The sequence below is a fragment of the Gavialis gangeticus genome, unplaced genomic scaffold (genome assembly GCF_001723915.1).
Source record: "Gavialis gangeticus isolate Ggan-Ray unplaced genomic scaffold, GavGan_comp1, whole genome shotgun sequence".
Classification (NCBI taxonomy): Eukaryota; Metazoa; Chordata; order Crocodylia; family Gavialidae; genus Gavialis; species Gavialis gangeticus.
Genome location: NW_017729015.1, coordinates 3488571 through 3495996, shown reverse-complemented (window position 1 = coordinate 3495996; position 7426 = coordinate 3488571). Strand labels below are relative to the sequence as shown.

The 7426-nt window shown below is 45.1% G+C and overlaps 1 protein-coding gene across 1 annotated transcript in view; it reads left to right on the top strand.

The window, feature by feature from the left end:
* Positions 1-7426, top strand: part of HIVEP3 (human immunodeficiency virus type I enhancer binding protein 3) — a 268072-nt gene that overhangs the window by 39758 nt on the left and 220888 nt on the right. The window contains exon 2 of the mRNA XM_019512125.1: positions 6070-6160. The gene's annotated coding sequence lies outside the window, so the exon portion shown is untranslated. The remainder of the gene's footprint in view (positions 1-6069; positions 6161-7426) is intronic.

Here is a 7426-nt window from a genome sequence, read left to right as displayed (position 1 = left end):
GAACCCTCATTGATAATCCTACTAGTGACTGCACAGACCACCACACTGCAGCTGTGGCCCAGGAACTCAGGTGACACAATATTGATATCGCTCCACTGAGCGAGACCCTATGAGCGGGAGGTCGGGAGCTCAGAGAACAAGGAAACTTTTCCCTTCCAGAAGAGGGCATAACCACCAACTCAGGGAGTTCCCGGATCAAAGTGGAAACCCGTTCTGGAGCTCCGGATCCGATCACTGGCATCCGAAGGGGCCGGATCCAAAACCGGATCAAATAGCTGCCTACTCGCACAGGCCTACTAACTACCCCTTTCATGGATTCTATCGCTTATTTCCACCCAAACGTGCGACACGTTGCATTTGCAATTTTGCCATTTTAAAAGAGCGTATAAAACTTGTTGGTGGATGAACACTTAGATGGGATTACTGCTTTTCTGAGGGACCTCAGACAGGGTCCTTATTTGTTACACTGCAGTTATTTCCTATGTAGTCTAGACTAAAGAGTCAGATTTATGGATTTCTGCCAGGCTGGAAAGACTCAGAGTTTCTGCTCTAGGAGATGCCAGTTACACCCCCCCTGCCCCCCCCCCTCCCCCCCACACACACAGTAGGATGATTAACAGATCTGTAAACCTCTCCGTTCACTGAGAAACTTGACAAGAGCTTGCAGGAGCCTGCTAAGCAAATTCCCAGAGGATGAGAAAGATAGAGTCCCACTCTTCTTGGCCATACAGAAAAAATACATACTTGATAATTATTAGTTTCAAAATTGTGAGCAAATGCCTAGGAATTTTAAGGCTGATAAGGACAGTGATTTACGTGCGAAAGAGAGAGGAGATAAATTTCCCTCTCAATTCTACTTCTAGTATTAGAGTTCCATGCTTTTTCACGCTTATTTTTTCCTTTTAGATGTTTCTGTGGATTGTGCAATATTGCTTCTTAAAAATATACCTCACTTGCCATAGACCAAAGCTTTTAAAGGTTTTTTTGTAGCTTGTTTCCCTTCTAGGGATTTAAAAAAATATATAGCTGGATGATGACGGACTTTTAATTGGCTTGTCTAAAACAGAACCAGCTTACAGAGGTTGTTTAGGTACTACAGTGGGATAGGACTGGTAGTAAATGTCAAACTCTGCTTTTTAGAGCAGGACTTATTTTAACCAAATACAGTCAAGCTCTTGGAGCCATATGCTAGTTTTAGTCCTCATTCATTATGTAGAGTTTAGTATAATTCCATACAAGGCACCAGAATCTTGGTTAGACTTGGTTTTAATCTTGATACTGATGTTAATTAGTTCTGATTCATTTTTTATCAAACTATAAAGCCACTCAGAAATTGCACAAAAAATACGCTGGAATATGCATCTGATATACTAAAGAGAGAGGGGAAAAGAGCTCTGAAGATGTTGCTGCTTGTTCCCAGGAAATGACTGTGCACATGTGCTCTGGTGCATGGCATGTTGCCCCGAATGGGGTAAGGCCAGCAACTGTGCTGGCCCAGCAGCCTTAGCTGGGGTCCTGAGGGCCTCCAGGGGCTGTAGCTGCAGCAATCCAAAGCACGGAGCCTGGCCAGCAGTTGGAATGTGTGTGGCTCCAGCTGGCCAGGCTCCAGTTTTGGGCAGCGCACGCTGCTGTCCTGTGTGCTGCCCTGCTTTTCTAAGGTGCGAGGGGGGTTTTGATGCCAGGATCTCCCAGTGTCAACCCCACTGCAAATTAGCAGTGTGCAGACAGGACTGTGGCGCTGCATACTGCACATGTGTGCTCATCTGGATGCATCTGTTATGTTCTTGCTACTTTATAATATATTAATATTCTTGTTTTAGGTTCATGAAATGCTTTTTTCCATAACCCTAGATGTACTGATATAATTATGTTCAGGATGGCTTTTTCCTTTCCAGTTCCCTTCTGTCAGTAGGATGAAATAGCACATGTATGAGTGGAAAGGATTTTTTTTCCTTCTTAGGCAAACCTCTACTGCAGTAATTCTCAACCTTTTTAGATTGTAATTGGATTCCACTCAATTCACAAAATAATTTATATATTACATGGCTTACCTCCTTGCAGAGTGGTTGGACAGTGGGGAGGGAGGAAAATCATCCAGGCAGGGACAAGCCTGAGCCTGCACTTACCTGCTTATCTTCTCCCAGCTTGAGGCACTTTTCAGAGGATCTGGTGGCACCACTCAGTGCCCCAACATCCTGGCTGAGAGCCACTGCTCCACTGCATGATTTGGTGACACATTAGCTTAGTGGGATCCCCTGTCTTTACCAACGGCTAGGAACTGCTGCCAAAGACCCAAAGGGCACGTCTAGATGAGCGGGAACTTGTTCCCGGAGACGAATGGCAGTGGCACGTATTTGTGCTGTTGCTACTTGCCCCTGGGGAATGCCCCTCCACATGTGCTCTGGTGTGTGGCAAGTTGCCCCAGGTGGGGTAGTTGAGGCTGCGGCCAGTACCTGTGCTGGCTCCAGCAGCCTCACCTGGGGTTTTGATTGCCTCCTGGGGCTCCAGCCGTGGCAATCCAGGCATGTTGAGCCTGTCTGGCAGCCACAGCATAGCTCTGGCTGACCAGGCTATGGTTTTGGGTGGCACATGCTGCTGCCACATGCACCATGCCACTTTTTTCTGGCAGAAATTCAGTGGGTGTCAAAAAACCCACTGTGCTGCAAATTAATAGTGGTAAACACCTGCATGTGCAGCATGTGCAACGTGTGGCAAGTGCAATTCGCAGCACCGCAGATGGGGCTGTGGTGCCACAAACCTTATGTGTATGCTTGTCTGAATGCGCTGTATGGGTTTGCTCTTTCTTGTCCAGTTTTCTGTGTCCTCCAAGATGAGGGGCATTTTTCCCTATGTTAAATGGGAAAGAAAACCTTATCTTGAGTTTGAGTAAAAAAGATATTTTCAATTTGAAAAGGATTTTTTCCCCCCATTTGGAAGATATCAAAACAAGTCACTTCTGTAATGTCAGCCTTTATAAAACTATTTTTCAAATTGAGAGACTTGTTGAAACTGACCCCTTTTCACAAACAGTTTCACAGTTTTCTGTTGAAAGAAACTTGGAATATTTCTGATCTGCTTTCACTGGGACTTCTTGACTTGTGCTGATTTGTCCAAGGGTATGGCAGGAATATATTATGGTTATAGTCCCAAATTGAATGAAGTATAAGCAGGCAGCAAATTGCAAAAAAAAAGGTGAAACATCAGTTAGTACTGCTTTATAATTTCCAGTTTTAATTGTTAGTACATTTTAAAAAAAATAACTCTATCATTAACAATGCCACTTTGCCAGGAGTGACAGCATGTATTTGTTCTGTCTCTGCTACATAGTGTGAGGCTGACCAGATGTAACTTTTAACTTTTTTAAAAGGAGCAGGGGAGTTGCCTTTTGAGAGAGCACAGCAACTGTTAGGATGTGACTGCTATGTCTGCACACTCCTGTAGCAATAAAAGTGAATTAAATATCTGCAACTTTAACCATGAAGGAAGCAGAGCTGGTTAGAAAGGTTTTGCCACATTGGTATTGCTTTAGGGTGGTCTGCACCAATATAATCATTACCTCTGTCTGCACTCTGGCAGTGATTTGCCAGTGGCATTGATCACATGCAAAGGTAGCAGTCTCATCTCCTGTTTCATGTATTGAGCCAGGTAAATGTCTCTGTTACTTGCTTTCATTTATATCATTAGTGGAATTGTTTCAAAGACGGCCTGTATTCCTGGTGCAGCTAAATTCTGACTAAAATCAATGGGAATCTTGTACCTTGGGTAAAGTTATCAGCATCAGGCCCAAATCTCATTTGTCACACCACAGCTGGCGTCTTGGGTTTGTGAGGGGTCTCTTTAACCTGTGGAGCTTCTAGCAGTGCATAGGATACTGCTTGCCACTTGGAAGATAAATCAAATGAATGAAGACAATAAAATTAGAACTAAAAAGCCCTGTTTGGTAAAAGCAGCACAACACAGTGAATGCTGTTTTATTATAACAGTTCTTCTCTTCTGTTGATATGGATGGATCCAGGATTTGCTAAGGAGTGGTGGTGAAGCACCAGGAGGGATGGGGTGAAATGTGGCTGGAGTCCCCAAATTGGTGCAGGACATCAGGGAGCTGGGCAGGGAGCAGGTGCATGAAGAGGGGGGCCTGCCCCCTGCCAACACCCCTGCTGCTGTCACCGGCTGAGTGGGAGGGTGGGAGGAAACAGAGTCATTCCTGATCTGCTCCAGCTGGAGAGCCAGGCTTGGCTGGAGGTGTGGTGGTGGCATGCAGCATCCTCCTTCAAGCACCCATTCCATGCTCAGCTCCCCCTTCCCTGCGGTGTTCCCCTCTGGTTGGGAGCAGGTGCCGAAAGGAAGAACCTGCACACTGCTGCCACTGTCCCCAGTGGAGCCCAAGAGCTGCTCCCCTCAGCACGGGTCAGGACCAGGTCAGGAGTGGTTCTGCGGCTCCCCTCATGCCTGCATCAGTGGGGACAGCAGCGGTGGTGTGTACATTTCTCCTTCCAGGGCCTGCTCCCAGCCAGTAGGGGATACCTGTGGGAGGAGGGGAGGGCAGGAAGCAGCTGCTGTAAGGAGAAACCCCTGCCAAGCCTGGCACCCTGCACAGCAGCAGCCTGTGGCTGAAGCAAGACAGAAGTGGTTCTGGGGCTCTACTCACTCAGACCAGCCAGGAACAGCAGCAGCAATGGTGGAAGAGAGAGTCTGTCTGCACCGCTGCACCCACTTGGTTCTGCCCCTGCTTTTTGGCCATGAGCATCACCATGCACAAGCCCCCTTTGGATATTATTTCTAAAACTAGAGGTATTCAAAAATCTCTGTTCCAAGTTCCCAAAGAACACTTGGCCAGTACAGTGAGCTGCTGGGAGTAGCTGCAAATGCTAATCTATTATGGGAGAAGAGGTGTAAGGTTTCAGGAGGCTAGGCCATCTCCCTGGCTCATCTGAGATAGGCTTGCCCTGCTATATATTTTTATCTGATGTTCAGACTCCTTTCATAGTGTCATTGCCAAAAGATGGAAGGCGTTACAGTCTTCTAGGGAAAAAAGAGAACAGCTCCTTTATCTTTAGTGTTTTAGGTGCTGCTTTTTTATCTGAAGTTCCTGGTTCAAATCTCAGGTGGGTCAGGTGCCTTTCATGTGAGGCTGGTGTGATTTATGAGTAGAAACTTACCTATTATTTCATGGGATGATCCCTAAATAAAACAATATAAGGATTGAGATCCCAGGGTGTCCCAAATAGCATGAAAGGAAAGCTGATCAGATGGGGGCTGGACTCAGTGGCGCAGGAGGTCCATCTAGTCCTGTTTTCTTTTGCTTTTAAGAATCATAGATTCAGTATTTACAGCTTTTATTTTGTTGGTATTCTAGTGGTTGCTTTGTGATTAGAAGTGTCTTTTGAGAGGCTGAGCAGTTGTTTGTGAACTGTAGGGGTTTGTCTTACAGCAGGGAAGGAGTAGCTGGCATTGGCATAGGAGCCAGTGTATGCTTGGAGAGATGAACCCAATATGCACTGTCAGGTGGTGCCAAGTGTACTGTCATGAAAATACACTCCATCTAATATGTCACATTGCCTCCTGTAGAGTGACAGTGGGTGCACCTGGGCAGATACCGGCATAACTTTTTTTTTAAAAGGCATTCAGCACTTATGGTGTAGGGGCTAGTAGTCAGGACACATGTTCATGGCAGCACTTCCTAGCATGAACTGACATGCCCTGATAAACCAGTGCAGGCATTATCTGGCACTGTGATGGGGCACAGTGACGTACTCTTCTGAAATATTGTATGTTTTATTTTCTCTTCCCTTTTTAAATGCAACTTTAATTTTGATGAAAGCATCTGTATTGACTGCCCTGGGACTGAATTACCACTAGTTTTTGACACACTAGGTAGAATCTGGGAGAACACTAGTAGTGTGAGCTTGAGATTTGGAGTGGGCACTGGCTTATGGTTAGGCTTTCCCAGGAAGGATGGAGGAAGGAAGCCCCTTTCAGTGTTCTGGAATTTGGGAAGAAGTTTACACAGACTTGAGATTGATTGATTTTTGTTTTGTTTTGTTTTCTTTGTTTGCTTGTTTTATTCAGGAAAGAGAGGCTTGTCTGGTTTAGTGGGAAAGCTATATCCAGTTGACAAGTGACCACTGGGAGGAAGCTGAGGTGCTTATTGCCAGACCAGGTAAGGAGCCAGTTAAGGCCTCTCTGCTGAGGCTGTCAACAAGAGGGCCAATTGGAAGAGTATATTATTTTATATTTATTTTTATATGCAGGCAAAATGCTAAAAATATTTATACTCACTCATGAGCCATCAAACTTCCCACATTTACTGTGACTAGAGACAAACTCACGCCCTCCAGCCCCATCGTTATTCTGTACGTCGTTATTTGTTACTTTTAATGAGAAATTAGTTCTCTGATCATTTACATTCCAATCTCTCACCTAGAGATAACAAGGGAATATTTTGTATGCAGTGTAGCAAGGCAGATTTGTTTAAAAATAAAATGAGATTGCTATCCTTTTGTACATACTGCTGCGTTCCACAGAAGTGAAATGTGCTTTAATGTTCCACTTAGACCTCCACCCTGTTGATATTTCGTTCTTCAGAGCAGTGGTTTTGTCCTTGTGAGTGGAAGGATTGTCTTGAGGGTACAGCATTAGCCTGTGGCTTGGGCAGTCTTGTTTCACTTGTGAGTTCCTCCACGGGTTGTCTGTATGGTCTTGGCAAGTTAATTTCCCAGGCCTTCAGTTCCCATATATATCCTTGCTACAGTAATACTTCTGTCTTCTGTCTTGTCTGTTAAAATGTAAGTTTTTCTATCTCTTACTAAGTACCTAGCATAGTGGTGACATGGCTTCTGTTGAGACTTCAAGATGGTGTCATTAATAGAGATATTTACTAATTGTCAGAAAATCTAGGTGTTGTCAAAACCATTGGTCTTTTTAAGCCAGTATTGTGCATCAGGCAGGCAAGACTGGACCAGGGCTTGGCCCCCAGGCTGGATCCAGGCTGTAGGGCTCTCTACAGGCTGGATCCAGACAAACTAGATCTGGACCCACTTCCGGCAGTGGGACAAGCAGCTGCAATGGTGAAGCGAACAGTGTTATATTAGCTCAGGGAGCCACGGGGATTAATACAACTGTTGCTTGCCCTGCCACCATGAAAATGGATCCCCAGTGCACTACATACCATGGATTTCAGCACTGGGCTTTGTTCACACTCACCCTGCCCCTGAATTTCAGGCCCCTTCAAGAGCCCCATGGGCTAGACGACATGGCTTCATGACTTGGATCTTTGATAGCCCTGATCTAAACAATCAGTGAAAATATGAAATCTGCATAAAGCTGGGCATTTCAGTGGATAGCAATAGTGCCTTTTTGGAGAAACCAGCAAACCATTGGTTATTTGTTTCGATTTTCCTCACTTAAAAAAAAAAAAAAAAAAAAA